We start from the raw sequence: 19,044 nt of genomic DNA on the forward strand, positions 1-19,044 counted from the left end.
TAGGCATCTATTTATTTTAAATCTGCAGATCAATTAATTTCATCCTTGATCTATGTTGATTTCTCTTTTAAAATGATTGCTACATCTTCAATAGATATCTAAGAACTGATTCTTTATGTGCTTCTCTGACACAATTGTAGTTAATTCCAAGTTGTATGCCTGAGGATCACAAGCCAGTACATCACAGGAGATGATACTTTTGGCCCAGTCAGCCAATGCTGATTTTCAAAAACAATCTAATTATTCATCTCCTCTGTTCTTTCCCAATGTTACTGCATCTTTCTTTGTTTTTAAGCAAATAGTTGTTTCTCTTTCAAGCCTACATCTGAATCAGTTTCAGATGTAGGTTTGAAAGATAAATTAGGCAATGCATCCCAAACTTTAACTGTACTTTAGATAAAATACTTTTCCTGTCTTTCTTCTGGTTCTTTTGACAATCACTTTAAATCTGTTTTCTCTATTGTTGGCAATTCAGCCATTGCAGACTGATTTGCTTTATGTACTTCATCCAAACCTTTCATGATTCTGAACAACTGTTTAAAATCTCTGAGCTTTCAGTGCTCAAAGGATATAAACTAAAGCTTCTCCAATCCCCCTACAAATCTGAAGTTGCTCATCCATGAAATCATTCAAGGAAGTCATTGAAGTGTCCTTTCTGAAGCTTACAGTTCCTGCATCAAGAAGTGTCCAAATTTAGGCACAGTACTACAGCTAGGGATAAAGTAATACTAAACACTCAGTTGCCACTTTATTAGGTAACTTCTGTACCTAATAAAGTGGCCACCGAGTGTATGTTCATGACCTTCTGCTGCTGTCACCCATCCACTTCAAGTTTCAACGTGCTGTACATTCAGAGATGCTCAGTATCTTTTAGCAGCACCTAGTCAGAGAGATCAGAAGCTAGAGGAGATGTAGTTCACCCAGGTTCACTAATTGAGTAGAAAAGGCAACAACTCGTCGTGGTTTTGGAGCTTTGAGCAGCGCCCAGTTAGAGAGATCAGAATTGATTGGTAAAATCAAATTAAAGTAAGGCAGTGGTGAGCACAGTGGGCACGTGGCCAAGTAGTTAAGGCATTGGACTAGCGACCTGAAGGTCGTGAGTTTGAGCCCCAGCCAAGGCAATGTGTTGTGTCTTTGAGCAAGGCACTTAATCACACATTGCTCTGCGACGACACTGGTACCAAGCTGTATGGGTCCTAATGCCCTTCCCTTGGACAACATTGGTGTCGTGGAGAGGGGAGACTTACAGTGTGGGCAACTGCTGGTCTTCCATACAACCTTGCCCAGGCCTGCGCCCTGGAGAGTGAAGACTTTCCAGGCACAGATCCATGGTCTTGAAAGACTAACGGATGCATTTTATGGTGAACGCAGCAGCCATTGTTGGAGTGGACAGAGTTAGCGTGGAGATTTTGAGGATATTGAACCAAACACAGTAGCTTTGAAACTCCTGGAGTTTTGAGAGCAAACTGGCATTGCTGGGATTGTACAAGCCGAGGCCCAATTTGTGCTTCAAGAAATCTCCGTAGACGACACAAAATATTTTCATGTGGTAGTGTCACTCAGAAATTCCATGGTTGTGAGAGTGGAGAGTCTATTAGAACACCCACCTGAACATGATAAATACCAATTGCTAAAAACTGACCTTTTACAGACTTTTGGATCATCATATTCTGAGCATGCCAAACAGTTACTCTCCTTGCCCAGCCATGGCGATGCTAAGCTGTCGGAACTAATTGACTACATGCTGTCTCTCCTGGGAAATTGCCATCCTTGTTTTATTTTTAAAGAACATTTCAAACAGCAAATGCCTTACCAAGTTTGCATAGAGCTTGCTAATGTAACCCTGAAGGACTATAGGGAGCTTGATAAAATGGCTGATAGTCTACACCAGAGTTTCTCAACTGAGGTTCTGTGAGAGGTTGCTAGGGGTTCCGCGAGAGATCCTGAATAAAAAGAAAACATTGTTTTTTGAGCTTCGCACAACGCGCGATGCTAGCGCTTGCAGTGGTGGGCAGAGACCAAGCAGCCCTGTTAGCAATCACATTAGAGTTCTCTCAACCCAGTGTGGCAGTGCACAGTGGGACCATATTTATTTACTTCAGTCCATTCTCAGTTTTTAACACAAGATAGGGGAGGCCATTGATAATTGGTGGGCGCTTCATTGCACAGAGGGGAGGATAGTAGGCTGTTGTACAACGTGAAGTGCATTTTCCAAGCATTGAATGGACTCACCTAACTTGGGCTGTGATGTCGGCCTCTCCCTCCCAAATTACCGCCATTACTTTCCCCTGACACATCGCTGACTGACTTACAAGAGCAATCAAACTACCAGTTTCATAGAAAATTGGAGGGATTTCTTTTATTCTAAAGGTGGTCCAGTGCGGCAATTTTTTAAGGGGAGGTGTGAGATGGAAGAGGAGGATTCTAGGCCTAGGCCTATGGACAATTCTGATAAGGTTAATGATGAAGAATTACAATCTTCTGAGTCACTTCACTGCACTAGTGCAACAACAAACACAAAAAAGTCCGTCTTTTTCTTCAAAACTATAGAAGTTTATTTACACAACAAATACACAAAGTATAAACTTTAAGTATTTACAAGGCAATGAATAAAATCAAAGTAAAATGTGATTATTACTGTCTATAAAACAATCAATTCCTTGGGGGGCTCACAGCTCCCAGAAATCCCCCACTGTACGTATCGAGACTATATGCTCCCTCTCCAGGGACAGTGCTGATCATTTTAAATGATTATTGAAATCTCAAAATAAACAGATTAAAGCTTTGGAAAATAAAGTCACAGTCAGTAAAAGGTAGAGGATGCAAGTTATTTAGTAGCTTTAAGACCAGTTCACTCAAGAATATTTTAAAAACTGTGTGAAAACCTGGACAAAGAGCACACCAGTCTCCTGCTACATACATAAGTCCTGTGGCTTAGCAAAGGAAGAGTTCTCAGCAGGGTGTTTGAGCTGAAAGGTGAATTGCAGGAGTACTTCCAAGGAAATAGTAGGGTAGATTTTGCTAAGTGCCTTAAAAATGAAGAATGGCTGCAGAAACTAGCCAATACAACAAACATTTCTTCATATGAACTAGTTGAACAAGTTTCTGTAAGGCCCTAGAGAAAATGTTTTGACTTCAAGTGATCAAATTCATGGGTTTAAAAGGAAACTGAATCCTTGGAAAAAACATGCTGCAAAAGAAAATCTTGAAATGTTTCCACTGTTGCTTGGGCTTGAAAGTGAGGAAGGAAATCAGAAATTCTTGAGTCTTCTTGAAAACCACATGGAAGAACTGCAGAACAAAATTGAACAGGATTTTTCCTCCCTTTCAACACAAGTTTCTGACAGGGTGAAGGAACCTTTCTATGAATCTTTTTCTCAGCCTGAGAACTTGACTTTGAGAGAAAAAAAAGAACTTGGTGAGCTACACTCTGATCATGTTCTCACGATGAGTTTTACTGACCTGCCATTGGACAAGTTGAGGACTGTCGTGAAAGACGACTCTTCTGTCATTCATAGAAAAGCAATGATCATTTTGCTGTGGTTTTCAACTTCTTACACAAGTGAGCAAGACTTTTCCTGTTTAACAAGCATCAAGAGCTAGGACAAAAATCGTCTCATGTCAGACGAACGTGAAATCCATGTGTGCTATCTCAAATTCAACAAAAATTGAGGAATATAGTAAGTTTGCCTTATGAGTTTTTAAAATTTATGAAAGAGAAAGAAAGTAATTTTGAGGAAGGTAAGCTAAGCTTAACTATCTATTTTTTTCAGGAAAGGTTGTTTGAAAATTCTCTACTCAAAAGAACACTGACAAGTACTTTTAGATTATTATATATATAACTTACTGATCACACTAACATACCATGAGCTGTAGATATAATAGTTTTTCTGCAAGGGTTCCCTGAGACCTGAAATTTATTACAAGTGTTCCTCCAGGGCAAAAAGGTTGAGAAAGACCAGTTTATACTCAGCCAGGCAGGGTTTCATAACTCCTCCTCATTTCCCTGCCTCAGTAAACCTGGTCAGCAAGGCTTCCAACATAAGCACACGAAACAGAGAAGTAACTAATACTGCAAAACAGACTACGCTGCGTCTGTGTTTTTACCACACTCACTTTGGCACAAACACAACGAAATGCGGACCACCTTGCAGATTCAACAGTGCCAGCGCATCAGGACAGCAGAGGTTTGTGAACACCATGGGTTCCAGCTGCCAGGGTCGTTTACTGTTTAATAGACACACCCTTTCAGGGCGATGCTTCCTGAGTGACACGGGTGCTCAAGTGAATGTGCTGCCAGCATCGCCTATTGATGTGAAGGCAAAGGGTGACACAACCTTGCTGGAGGCCGCCAACGGCAGGATTAAGATGTACGGACCATGACGGGTGATGCTGTGTTTCAGTGAGTGACATTACATATGGGTGCTGTGCATTAACAGTTGGTCGGAGGCATGTGGCAGCTGCTCGCATTCTTCAGCTGCCAGCTCTGTCCTCCTGGAAGGAAGTACAGTACGTTTGACTGTGACCTTCTCGGTTTTCACCATTTTCCATTTCTTCTAGAGTAAATCATTTCACAGCGTTTGTTGACCACATATGCCTGATGTACAGGATGGCCAAAATATTTGACCCTTTGTCTGTATGGCAGCAACACTATCTGGCCTACATATCAGAGTTCACAACTGAAATGCAACATATCTAAGGGAAAATAATTCCGTGGCTAATTGCCTCTCATGGCTAGCCAGACACATGAGGTTGATTATGCCAGATAACAGCCAACCAAGCTACTGGCCCAGAGGCCCAGGTTGATGTGCCTGCAGTTGGCTGAGATCAAGTTTGGGGAAATTGCAGTTGCAATGTCTCAACCAGTTGCCCTTACCCCATCGTGCCTGCAAATCGGAGGCGGACTGTTTTTGACTCCATACATGGTCTTTCCCATCCAGCCAGAAGGCCTCACAGAAACTGGTTTGTGTGGCATAGCCTTCAAAAGGTCATGCATGATTGGACCGCAGCCTGTGTGGAGTGCCAGCGGGCAAAAATTAGCTATCATGTTCAGGCACCATTGGCACCTTTTGTGGTCCCCGTATGACTATTTAACCATGTCAAGGTAGACCCTGTTGGTCCTCTCTCCCCCTCCCATATGTTAACCCCTTCATTCCAGAATCATCCTCATGAACCTCCTCTGGAATCTCTCTATTGACAACACATTCTTTCTGAGATATGAGCAAAAACTGTTGACAAACTCCAAGTGCATCCTGACTGGCATCTTATAAGGGCTTAGCATTACCTCCTTGCTTTTATACTCTATTCCCCTTGAAATAAATGCCAACATTGCATTTGACTTCTTTACCATAGTATCAACCTGTATATTAACCTTCTAGGAGTCTTGTACAAGGACTTCTGAGTTGCTCTGCACCTCTGATGTTTGAACCTCCTCCCCATTTAGATAATAGTCCACATTATTGTTCTTTTTACTAAAATGCATTATCATACATTTAACCAACATGTATTCCATCTGCCACTTTCTTGCCCAATCTTCTAATTATTCTACGTTCTGCTGCAATTGCATTGCTTCTTCAGCACAAGCTACTCTTCCACCTATCTTCGTATCATCAGTAAACTTTGGCACAAAGCCATCAATTCCATTATCCAAACCATTGACAAACAATGCAAAAAGTAGCGGTCCCTGAGGAACACCACTAGTAACCTGAGGACTTCCCTTTAGCATTGACGACGACAACAGACATGCCTTAGGTGTTCATCGGCACCTGGCTTGCTTGGTTTTGCACCCCATCTGAAATTTCCTCTGACCAGGGTCCCCAGTTCATTTCAGACCTCTGGACAGCAATGGCTCAGAGCCTCGGTGTTAGGCTACATCACACTACAGCGTATCAACCGCAGTCGAATGGCCTATGCGAGCAGTTTCACCGCTCGTTAAAAGCTGTTCTGACGGCTTTCCTGATGGATGAGTGTTGACATGTTCATCTCTGAATTGTGGCTGAAGGATTGTTGTAGATGGGAGTGGAATGTCCATGGTTACACATTATATTGGAGGGCTAGGAAGGTAGGCGGAGGGGGTGGTGTGGCTCCGCTGGTAAAGAATGGCAGCAAATCAGTAGGAAGATGTTACATAGGATCGGAAGATGTTGAATCCTTCTGGATTGAGATTAAGAAACTGCAAAGGTAAAAGGACGTTGATGGCAGTTATATACAGGCCTCCCAACAGTGGCTGGGAGCTGGACCACAGATTACAACAGGAAATAGAAAAGGTGTGTCAAAAGGGCAATGTTATTATAGTCATGGGAAATTTTAACATGCAAGTCGATTGGGAAAATTAGGTTGGTAATAGATCTCAAGAGAGTGAGTTTGTTGAATGCCTAAGAGATTTTTTTTGGAGCAGTTTGTCATTGAGCCTACTAGGGGATCAGCTATGCTGGATTGGGTGTTATGTAATGAACTGGAGGTAATTAGGGAGCTTAGGGTAAAAGAACCCTTAGGAACCATTGGTCATAATATAATTGAGTTCAACTTGAAATTTGATAGGGAGAAAGTAAAGTCTGACGTAGCAGTATTTCAGTGGAGTAAGGGAAATTACAGTGCTGTGAGAGAGGAGTTGGCCAAAGTAAATTGGAAAGAGCTGCTGTCAGGGATGTCATCAAGGTAGCAATGGCATGTGCTTCTGGGGGAAAAAATGAGGAAAATGCAGGACATAAGTATTCCAAAAATGAAGAAATACTCAAATGGTAAAATAGTACAACCATGGCTAACAAGGGAAGTCAAAGCTATTGTAAAAGCAAAAGAAAGGGCATACAACAAAACAAAAGTTAGTGGGACGATAGAGGATTGGGAAATTTTTAAAAACCTACAGAGAGCAACTAAAAATCATTAGAAGGCAAAAGATGAAATATGAAAACAAGCTGGCAAATAATATCAAAGTGGATTATCAAAGTTTTTTTCAAGTATGTTAAAAAAAAAGACAAATGAGAGTGAACATAAGGCCGCTTGAAAATGAGGCAGGAGAAATAATAACAGGGGACAAGGAGATGGCTGATGAACTAAATGAGTATTTTGCATCAGTCTGCACTGTGGAAGACACTTAGCTGTATGCCTGATGTTATAGTGTGTGAAGGAAGAGAAGTGGGTGCAGTTACTATTACAAGAGAGAAGGTGGTCAAAAATCTAAAAGACCTAAAAGTACGTAAGTCACCCAGACCAGATGAACTGCACCCTACGGTTCTGAAAGAGGTAGCATTGGATTATGCGGAGATTTGTGACAAATATGATTATACGATATATATGTACAGTATCTGAAATACATCCTATGGAAATGTTTGTTTGATGATGAAACTCAATAAGAAATAAATTACAAAAAAAAAGAAATTGTAGTGCCATTAGAAATGATCTTCCAAAAATCATTGGACTCTGGCATGGTGCCAGAGGACTGGAAAATTGCAAATGTCACTCCACTCTTTAAGAAAGGAGGAAGGCAACAGAAAGGAAAATATAGGCCAGTTAGCCTGACCTCAGTAGTTCGGAAGATGTTGGAGTCAATTGTTAAGGATGAGGTGATCGAGCACTTGATGACACAGGACAAGATAGTACAAGGTCAGCATGGTTTCCTTCAGGGAAAATCCTGTCTGATGAACCTGTTGGAATTCTTTGAGGAGATTACAGGTAGGATAGATAAAGGTTATGTAGTGGATGTTGTATATCTGGACTTTCAGAAGGTCTTTGACAGGGTGCCACACATGAGGCTGCTTACCAAGTTAAGAGCCTATGGCATTACAGGACAGTTATTAACATGGTTAGAGCATTGGCTGATGGGTAGGAGGCAGTGAATGGGAATAAAAGTATACTTTTCTGGTTGGCTGCAAGTGACTAGTGGTGTTCTGCAGGGTTTGGTGTTGGGACCACTTCTTTTTATCCTATATATAAAAGATTAAGCTGATGGAGTAGGTGGCTTTGTTGCCAAGTTTGCAGATGATACAAAGATTGGTGGAGGGGCAGGTAGAGTTGAGGAAACAGAAAGGATGCAGAAGGACTGAGACAGATTAGGAGAATGGGCAATAAAGTAGAAAATGAAATACAATGTTGCAAAATGCTTGGTCATGCATTTTGGTAGTAGAAATAAATGTGTGGGCGATTTTTTAAACGAGGAGAAAATCCAAAAATCTAAGATGCAAAGGAACTTGGGAGTCCTCGTGCAGAATGACCTAAAGGTTAACTTTCAGGTCTAGTCGGTGGTGAGGAAGGCAAATGCCATGTTAGCATTCATTTCAAGAGGTCTAGAATACAAGAGCAAGGGTGTGATGCTGCAGCTTTATAAGACACTGGTGAGGCCTTACCTTGAGTATTGTGAACAGTTTGGCACATCTCATCTTAGAAAAGATATGCTGGCATTGGGGAGGGTCCAGAAGAGATTCACAAGGATGATTCCAGGAATGAATGGGTTGTCGTTCCCGGAATTATACCTGGGTCTGTACTCACCGGAATCCAGAAGGATGAGGGGGCATCTCATTGAAACCTTTTGAATGTTGACAGGCCTAGACTGAGTAGATGTGGAAAGGATGTTTCCCATGGTGGGAGAATCTAGGACAAGAGGGCAAAGCCTCAGAATAGAGGGCTGCCCTTTCAAAACAGAGATGCGGAGAAATTTCTTCAGCCAAAGGGTGGTGAATTTGTGGAATTTGTTGCTACATGCAGCTGTGGAGGCCAGGTCATTGGGAGTACTTAAGGCAGACATTGACAGGTTCTTGATTGGACATGGTATCAAAGGTAACCGGTTGAAGGCCAGGTATAGGGGTTGAGGAGGGTAAAAAAGGATCAGCCATGATTGAATGGCGGAGCAGAATCGATGGGATAGGATGGTCTTATGGTGTCATGGTCTCCTTTGGGTCCTGTTGTGGCACAGAATAGCTCTGAAAGAGGACCTGCAGTTGTCCACTGCTGAGTTGTTATATGAGCAGCTGTTATGAGTTGCAGGTGAATTTATTCCTGATGCCACGACCACCTGGCTGGCCTCTCAACAGCATCTACCCTCCTCAGTAAGTTCAATTCCTTTGCAAGTATTCCTACCTCCGATCATGACATACATCACTCTTACATTCCTGTTGACCTACATTCCACCTTGTTTGTTTTTGTCCGCCATGATGCACGTCAGCACCCTCTTCAGCATCATTACGATGGCCCATTCTGCATTTTGGTACCGAGGGAACAGACATTTATCATAGATAAGAAGGATAGACCTGAGTGTGTTTTGGCTGATTGCCTTAAACTGGCGCACCAATATTTGGAGAGTTCCACTGCCATGCCACTGGGGTAAAAATATAACCATGAGTGTGTCAACACACCTCTGGACAAGCCAGAGGCATCTGCTGTTCTTCTACTCATGGAACATAGGACCCGAGTGCGGTGGCTCATCTAAGCTCAGGACAAGCTCACGTTCCCGGTTTTTATTGAATTCTGGGGAGGGCAGCTGTGTACGGTAATGTAATTGGTGAAAATGTACGTAACTCAAAACCACCGACATTGAATTGCAGTTCACTTCAAAGGGCTGGTCTGATTTGACGTGTTCAGGTTTTGGAGTTCAATAAAATGTGTCACATTTTCCTCAAACATAAAAATCCTCACTTTTTTTTTTGCAAAAGCCTACAATGTATTGTACTGGTGTAACAAAATGCTAATTTACATTACATTTATATCCTAAGTGTGTATGCCTTTGACAATATACTTGAACTTAAACTTAAATCTTGTGTCTACTACACAGCTGAGAGCCTTATAACATCCAACATTTATTCAAGACAGAAGAAGTCTGCTTGAATAGCACCTCATTCATCATGCTAAATATTCAACCCCTCCACTCTCCATTCCGGGTGCAAACTGGCTGCAGTAAGTAGTCTACAGAATGTACTGTGATTACTTGCGGAGCTACTCCAAAATACTTGCTAAAGCCAAAAATTCAAAGGGGAATAATCACACAGATGAAAACACGTAGTAAATTGAACACCATCCCGACCCAAAATTTTGGATGTCACAGTAGCGTAGCAGTTAACACAAGGTGATTACAGGTCAGTGTGTTGGCATTGGGTGTTCAATTCTAGGGTCATCTGTAAGGAATTTGTCCTGCTGTCCATGGAATGTGTGAATTTTCTTCAAGTCCTCCAGTTTCCTCCTACAGTCCAAGGATGTACCAGGCAGGTTAATTGTCTATTGTAAATTGTCCTGTAATTAGGATAGGGCTAAACCGGGGTTATCTGGTGTTGATCACTGGTGTAGTTCAAAGGGCTGGAGGTGTCTTTTCCACACTGTATCTCTAAATAAGTAAAAGAAATAAACAAATACGGAACAAATATTTCACTATTTCTTCATCAACACTGCATCGAAAGTCTAAATCGTGGAACTCTCTATAGGAAAAGCATTGTGAACGCATCCTCACCATCTTCCCGCTGCTGTATGTATGGAGTTGGTGCACTCTCCCTGTGAACACATTCTTGCTTTTCTCCAGGTGTTCCGCTTTCCTCCCACATTCCAAAGGTGTGCGGATTAGCAGCTTCATTGGTCACATGGGCATATTTGGGAGATGCAGGCTCATTGAGTCCTGTATCTCTAAATAAAAACAAATAAATAAAGAATGTATTGGTTCAAGACAGTGACTCACTCCAACCTTGTCAAGCACTAATAAAGATGGACAATAAATGTTGGTCTTCCTTACCAACAAGTTTCCAACTTGAAAAATATATAATGTTTTAAAAAACATGCACCTTTTGTCCTAGAACACCATATCAATAGCATTCTTAGGATACTTTCACCATTATGTGTTCTATAGTTCCAAAAAATAACATTGAAAATCTGTCTTGTCAGTAATAGCCATACTCCATGTAGGAATAAAAATATCTATAAAATAAATAATTATTTGTTCACTACAATGCAAGATCTATAAGGATATTTACATTCTGAAACAACAAAATAGTGACATTGAATTCAGCTTTTTAGCAGCACCCATTTACAGTGAAGATCATTGTTCCATATGAAAATATCTTTAACAGTACTTCAACAAAGTGAATTGCTAATCACAGTGATATATAGATATCAAGGAAAAAATGCAACAGCTTTCTACAGAGTTTCTCTATTATAATGTGCATCATTGCAAATGACAATTTGTTTTATTATATGGATCTTAATCAGTGTATTAAGTACAATAAAAACTTTTAAAATAAGATATGACTGCTCTCTGCAGGCAATCTTTTGGAAGTTATTTAGTGACGGGCCAATTTAATTCTCAGGTCATACAGTTCTTTGCCTGCCAACAATTTAGCTCTCATGACTGAATGTACTGGAACATATTCTGAACTAACAGAGCTGCACAGACAATGCAAATTAATTAAACAGTACTTATTTACACAAGGATGTAGGCTCCTACGCAAGTGGCATGTGGAAAACCTCCACAAGGAAACTACTATTAGTTGCGCTAAGTAATGTCACTATAAAATGTCACCAATTGAACATTCCATGAATTGCTATCAAACTGATGGATTTCAGTGCCTGTAGTTTTCCACTAATTTGTAACAGGAGGTTCCACAGACATAAACTAAACATTTGTAAACTAATTATCCATTAAATGCCTCAAATAATCAGCAGAGTCACAGTATCAATTATCTGCCAGGAGAAACAAATGCTGCAGTGTTTATTGAAAAGGCGCAGTGTGACAACCTTCATTCAGTCACAGAGTACCTCAGAGTGTGCACTACAGGTGGGTTCTTTCTTCATGAGGAAGCAATTCTCATTCTTTTGACCTTTGATTTGCCATCTATTTATAGGATTATACTCATACATCATGCAAGAAGAAGTGTTTATGTGCAGCCCACTAATTGGTAAAAAGAGTTTCCATGAAACCCCCAGTGGAAATCCTAAATAAGCTTCATAATTCTAGCCCACATTACCACTTATCAGAAATGTTTTGCAATGTTTCTGTAATAATAAAAAAATATAAAAATACATTTTTAAAACAAAACACAATTAAAACACTTAACATTATGGAGCAACATACACATTTTAAGTTACCCTGCCATTCTTCCATTTCTTCCTTCCTGTAGTCTTACAATCTCCAATCAAATGAATGCACTTGATGCCGTAAGTTGAGGGGATGGTGCAGAAGAATCTTCTTACGTCATCAATAGACACATCTATTTGGAGTCATTTCTCCAATGCTGAAAATGCATTAATACTAAGTTTATTTTTTTTAAATGAAGATATTCCTGTCCACCATTCATTTCCCCAATACACAATCCACCAACCTCCTGACAGTTAGAATGTACAAACATTCCCACATCCAAAATTCATTCAGTAAGGATGGGCTCCTTCAGGCAGAATTTAGTTTATTATTGTATTTTTGTAATATTAAGTAAAAAAAGTATAAAGTATTACTTAAAAGACACATATATGTCCAAAAATATAATTATGTACTAAGGAAAAGGTTAAATTATACAAAATCACAAATTTGTTAGCACATTTAAAATCAGGAGCTTAATGTGAATCACACTTCTGAAGAGAAAGGCAATTAAATGTAACCTACAGATTACTCATCATAAGTCAATTTAATAGGTTACCTTAGCAACAAGTATAGAATCAGATGGGAAAATATTCTGCAATAGTCAACGTCTAGAGGTCAAACCAAGGTCAGAAATCTTGCACATTTGAATCTTCTCCTGGTACAATAGTCCCATTGTAAACTTTGCTCCTTAATTAATTTCATGATTTTTTTTTCTTTTTCTAGTAAGTCAAAGCTTTAATTTGATAACTGGGAACACTGATGGTGTGCTTGAGGGAAAAAGCTGTATTATCCTTTAGCATTGGATATTATTGTCCTTACGTTCAACTATGCAGAGCACTCTGTCCCTCTTACTATACCCCTTGCCCATCCTCTGGGTTTCCCCCCCCTCCCCCTTTACCTTCTCCCTGGGCCTCCTATCCCATGATTCTCTCATATCCCTTTTGCCAATCAACTGTCCAGCTCTTGGCTCCATCCTTCCCCCTCCTGTCTTCTCGTATCATCTTGGATCTCCCCCTCCTCCTCCCACTTTCAAATCTCTTACTAGCTCTTCCTTCAGTTAGTCCTGACAAAGGGTCTTGGTCTGAAACGTCGACTGTACCTCTTCCTAGAGATGCTGCCTGGCCTGCTGCGTTCACCAGCAACTTTGATGTGTGTTGCTTGAATTTCCAGCATTTGCAGAATTCCTCCTGTTTACCTGCATTTAATGTTTTGAAGTTACAAAATATATCATCGGCAATGAGGCATTTTTAAAAATGAACCTGAGACAACAACCAACCTACCAAAGTGGAGTAAGACAGTCGAACTTATAAAAAATGCTGCAAGTAATGATCGAGTCTAAAAGAAACAGCCCACCATGTATAGAGGCAGTCTTTGGAAGGGAAGGCATGATTGAGTTTTTATTAAAAGGCCGTAAATAGAAGAATTCAGGGTTCATAAAAAGTGGGTACCAGGTGATAATAATCATTACAAAAAAGAGCAGAAATGGCTCTTGGAAAGATTGATGAGCTTGATTACACAACAAATAATTGGCTCAAGTATACTAAGGTATTGGAACAATATTTTGAAGCAAATGAAATAGCCAATGAAAAGCGACTACCTATTTTGCTGATTTCTTTAGGTTTAAAGGCATACAGTTTGCTTTGAAGCTTCACTGCCCCAACTAAAACATCAGAAATTAGTTTTGCTACTATTGCAGGAACACTTAGAACCAAAGCCATTGTTAATTGCAGAATGCTTAAGGTGTCATAAGCTGAATCAAAAAGAAGGGGAGTCCATTTCAGCTTACGTAGCTAAATTGAAGCAGATGTCTGAGCATTGTCTTTGGTAATGGTCTTAATGTAAGAGATCATTTTGTTTGTGGAATATTAAAAGAAAGCATTCAAAAACAGCTCCTAGCTGAAGCACAGCTTATATTGAAATGAGCAGTGGAAATCGTTGTTTCAGTAGAAACCACAGGCTGAGACACAATTGAGTTGCAGTCAGGAATTAAAGTGAATGTCAGTAAAATTGCAGCATCTAAACAGAAACTAGTATAACTGAACAAATTGTGTTACCATTGTGGAAGCGGCTCACATACACCAAATCAATACAGATTTAAGGATGAAATTTACAGAAAGTGCAATTTCAGACAATGCGTACAAAATGCTGGAGGAACTCAGCAGGCCAGGCAGCAACTATGGAAAAGAGTAAACAGTCGATGATTCGGGCCAAGATCCTTCATCAAGACTGGAAAAAAAGATGAGATATCAGAGTACGAAGAAGGGGGAAAGGAAGAAGTACAAGGTGATAAGTGATATGGGGGAGGGCTGAAGTAAAGAGCTGCAAAGTTGATTGGGAAAGAGTTAAAGGGCTGAAGAAGGGGGAATATAAGGAGAGAGGGTAGAAGAAAATAAAGAAAGGGAAGGGGGAGGAGCACCAGAGGGAATTGATGGACAGGTAAGGAGATAAAGAGGGGGGGGAAAGGGAATGGGGAATGGTGAAGAAAATCTTTTCAATGATTTCAAGTTCCCTGTTCTCCATCATCTGATTTTTTACAATGGATGTCCGGTCCCAATACATCTCCATCACCCACCAGGAAGGCCTCAAAGCTCACAGTTTTTTTTTCTGGACACCAGACCCAACCAGCTCCCCTCTAACACCACTCTCCTCCATCAAGTGCAACTTGTTCTCACTCTTAATAATTTCCCTTTTGGCTCCTCCCACTTCCTTCAAATAAAAGACGTAGCCATGGGCACTCACATGGGTCCCAGCTATGCCTGTCTGTTTGTCGGCTACATGGAACAGTCTATGCTCCAAGCCTACACTGGTGGCCCAACTGCACTTTTCCTTCACTACATTGACGACTGCATTATTGATGCTTCCTGCACCTGTGTGGAACTCGTTGACTTCATCCACTTTGCCTCCAACTTTCACCCTGGCCTCAAATTTACCTGGTCCATTTCTGACACCTCTCTCCCCTTTCTCAACCTGTCTCTGTCTATCTCTGGAGACAGCGTATCTACTGATGTCGATTATAAACCCACGGACTCTCACAGTTGCCTAGTCTATACCTTCTCCCACACTGGTACTTGTAAAAACACCATCCCCTTTTCTCAATACCTCTATCTCCGCCACATCTGCTCTCAAGATAAGGGTTTTCATTCCAGGACGAAGGGAAATGGGAATGGGGAGTGGTGATGGAATTTCAGGGAATCGAGGTTCATGCCATGAGGTTGGAGGCTACCCAGACAGGATATAAGATGCTGCATCTCCAACCTGAGTGTGGCCTCATTGTGGCAGCAGAGGAGGCCATGGACTGACATGTCAGAATGGGAATGGGAAGTAGAATTGAAATGGGTGGCCATTAACTGATCCTGCTTTTTCTGGCAGACTCAGTGAAGCGGTCCCTCAATATGTGTAGGGTCTCGCTGATATACAGGAAGCCACACCTGGAGCACTGAATATAGTAGATGACCCCAGCAGACTCACAGGTGAAGTGTTGCCTCAGCTGAAAGGACTGTTAGGGGCCTTAAATGGTAGTGAGAGAGGAGGTGTAAGAACTGGTGTGGCACTTGTTCTGGTTGCAAGGATGTGAGAGGAGAGGGATCAGTGGGAAGGGATGAATGGACAAGGGAGTCACGGAGGAAGTGATCCCTGCGGAAAGTGGAAAGTGGTGGGGGGGGGGTGCGTAGGGAAAGATGCACTTGGTGGTGGGATCTGTTGGAGATGGCGGAAATTACAATGAATTATGTGTTGGACGTGGAGGCTGGTGGGGTAACGGATGTGGACAAGTGGAACCCTATGCTTGATAGTGTGGTAGGAGGATGGGGTGAGGGCAGACATGCACAAAATGGAAGAGATGTGGGTGAGGGCAGCATTGATGGTGGAGGCTGGAAAGCCTCTTTCTTTGAAGAAGAAAGACATCTAATTAGTTCTGGAGACGGACGAACTGAGATAAGGGGATGGCATTTTCATGTCACAGGGTGGGAAGAGGTATAGACCATAAGACCATAAGATATAGGAGCAGAATAAGGCCATCTGGCCCATCGAATATGCTCCTCTATTCAATCATGGCTAATCCTTTTTTTCTATCTTCTCCTCGAATCCAGTTCCCAGCCTTCTCCCCATAGCCTTTGATGCTATATCTGATCAAGAATCTATCAATCTCTGCCTTAAAAGCACCCAAAGACCTGTCCTCCACATCTGCATGTGGCAAAAATTCCACAAATTGACCACACTTTGGCTAAAGAAATTTCTCCGCACCTCTGTTTTGAAAGGCCTCTCCTCTATCCCAAGGCTGTGGGATACCACTTGTCCTAGACTCTCCCACCATGGGAAACATCTACTTCCGCATTCTCTCTGTCTAGGCCTTTCAACATTTGAAAGGTTTCAATAAGATCCCCTTTCATCCTTTGAATTCCAGTCAGTATAGTCCCAGAGCCATCAAACATTCCTCATATGATAACCCTTTCATTCCTAGAATCATCCTTGTGAAACTCCTCTGGACCCTCTCCAATGCCAGCACAGCTTTTCTAAGATGAGGTGCCCAGAACTGTTCACAATAATCAAGGTGAGGGCTCACCAGTGCCTTATAAAACCTCAACATCACATCCTTGCTCTTGTATTCTAGACCTCCTGAAATGAATGCTAACATGGCATTTGCCTTCCTCACCATCGACCCTACCTGCCAGTTAACCTTCAGGGTGTTCTGCACGAAGATTCCCAAGTCCCTCTGTATCTCAGATTCTTGGATTTTCTCCTATTTAGAAAATAGTCCACACATTTACTTCTACTACCAAAGTACATGACCATGCATTTTCCAATATTGTATTTCATTTTCCACTTTCTTGTCCATTCTCCTAATCTGTCCAGGTCCTTCTGCAGCCTACCCATTCCCTCAACACTACCTGCCCCTCACCAATCTTTGTATCATCCGCAAATTTGGCAACAAAGCCATCTATTCCATCATCTGAATCATTTATATACAGCATAAAACAAAGTGGTCCCAACACTGACCCCTGCGGAACACCACTGGCACCCAACCAGAAAAGGATCCTTTTATTCCCACTTGCTGCCTCCTACCAATCAACCAATGCTCTAACCATGTTAATAACTTTCCTGTAATACCATGGGCTCTTAAATGAACGAGTATTTTGCATCAGTCTTCACTGAGGAAGACATCAGCAGTATACCGGACACTAATGGATGTCAGGGAAGAGAAGTATGCACAGTCACAATTACGACAGAGAAAGTATTCAGGAAGCTGAATAGTCTAAGGTTAGATAAGTCTCCCCGACTAGATGGAATGCACCCTCGTGTTCTGAAGGAAGTAGCTGTGGAGATTGCGGAGGCATTAGCGATGATCTTTCAAAAGTCGATGGATTCTGGCATGGTTCCGGAGGACTGGGAGATTGCAAATGTCACTCTGCTATTTAAGAAGGGGGCAAGGAAGCAAAAAAGAAATAATAGACCAGTTAGCTTGACATCGGTGGTTGGGAAGTTGTTGGAGTTGATTGTCAAGGATGAGGTTACAGAGTACCTGGAGGCATATGACAAGATAGGCAGAACTCAGCATGGTTTCCTTAAAGGAAAATCCTGCCTGACAAACCTATTATAATTTTTTGAGGAAATTACAAGTAGGCTAGACAAGGGAGATGCAGTGGATGTTGTATATTTGGATTTTCAGAAGGCTTTTGACAAAGTGCCACACATGAGGCTGCTTAACAAGATAAGAGTCCATGGAATTACGGGAAAATTACATACGTTAATAGAACATTGGGTGATTGGCAGGAAACAGAGAGTGGGAATAAAGGGATGCTATTCTGGCTGGCCGCCAGTTACCAGTGGTGTTCCACAGGGGTCCGTGTTGGGGCCACTTCTTTTTACATTGTACATCAATAAAAGATTAAGCTGATGGAATACTGTATTGGTACCAATGACATAGGAATGAAAAGCAATGAGGTTCTGAAAAGAGAACTTAGAGAGCTAGGTAGAAAGCTGAGAAGCAGAACCTCCAGGTAGTAATTTCAGGTTGCTGCCTGTGCCACACGCCAGTGAGGGTAGAAAGAGGATGTTTTGGCAGATAAATGCATGGCTGAGAAGGTGGTGTAGGGAGCATGGCTTCAGGTTCCTGGACAATTGGGATCTCTTCTGGGGGAGGGGGTATGAACTGCTCAAAAGTGATGGGTTGCACCTGAGCCCAGGGGGACCAATATTCTCACTGGCAGGTTTGTTAGGGCTGTTGGGGAGGGTTTACACTTACTTGTCAGTTGGGTAGGAACCAGAGTAAAGGGAGTCAGGAAAGGACGAATGGTAAAAAAGTAAAGATAGTGTGCAGTCAGACTGTTAGGAAGGGCAGGCAGGTGATGGGACTTAGTTGCAGCCATCAGGCTGAGTATCAAATCATTAGGGATGCAGAATCAGAAAGGATAGCAAATATGGTACTGAAGATGTTGCATCTAAATGTGAGTAGTATAAGGTGGACGATCTTGTTCCAATATTACAGATTGCCAGTTATGATGTTGTGGCCATCACTGAATCGTGGCTGAAGAATGGTTGTAGCTGGGTGCTGAATGTCCAAGGTTCCACGTTATATCAGAGGGATAGGAAGGTAGGCAGAGGGGATGGTGTGGCTTTACTGGTAAAGAATGGCATCAAATCAGTAGAAAGATGTTTTAACCCATGTGGATTGAGTTAAGAAACTGCAAGGGTAAAAGAACATTGATGGCAGTTATATACAGGCCTCCTAACAGTGGCTGGGCGGTGGACCACAGGAAATAGAAAAGGCGAGTTAGAAGGGCAATATTATGGGAGATTTTAACATGCAGGTCAGTTGGTAAAATTAGGTTGATAATGGGTCTCAAGAGAGTGAGTTTGTTGAATGCCTAAGAGATTTTTTTTGGAGCAGTTTGTCATTGAGCCTACTAGGGGATCAGCTATGCTGGATTGGGTGTTATGTAATGAAATGGAAGCGATTAGGGAGCTGAAGGTAAAAGAACCCTTAGGAACCAATGATCACA

This window comes from Mobula hypostoma, chromosome 4 (assembly GCF_963921235.1).
Source record: "Mobula hypostoma chromosome 4, sMobHyp1.1, whole genome shotgun sequence".
NCBI classification, from domain to species: Eukaryota; Metazoa; Chordata; class Chondrichthyes; order Myliobatiformes; family Myliobatidae; genus Mobula; species Mobula hypostoma.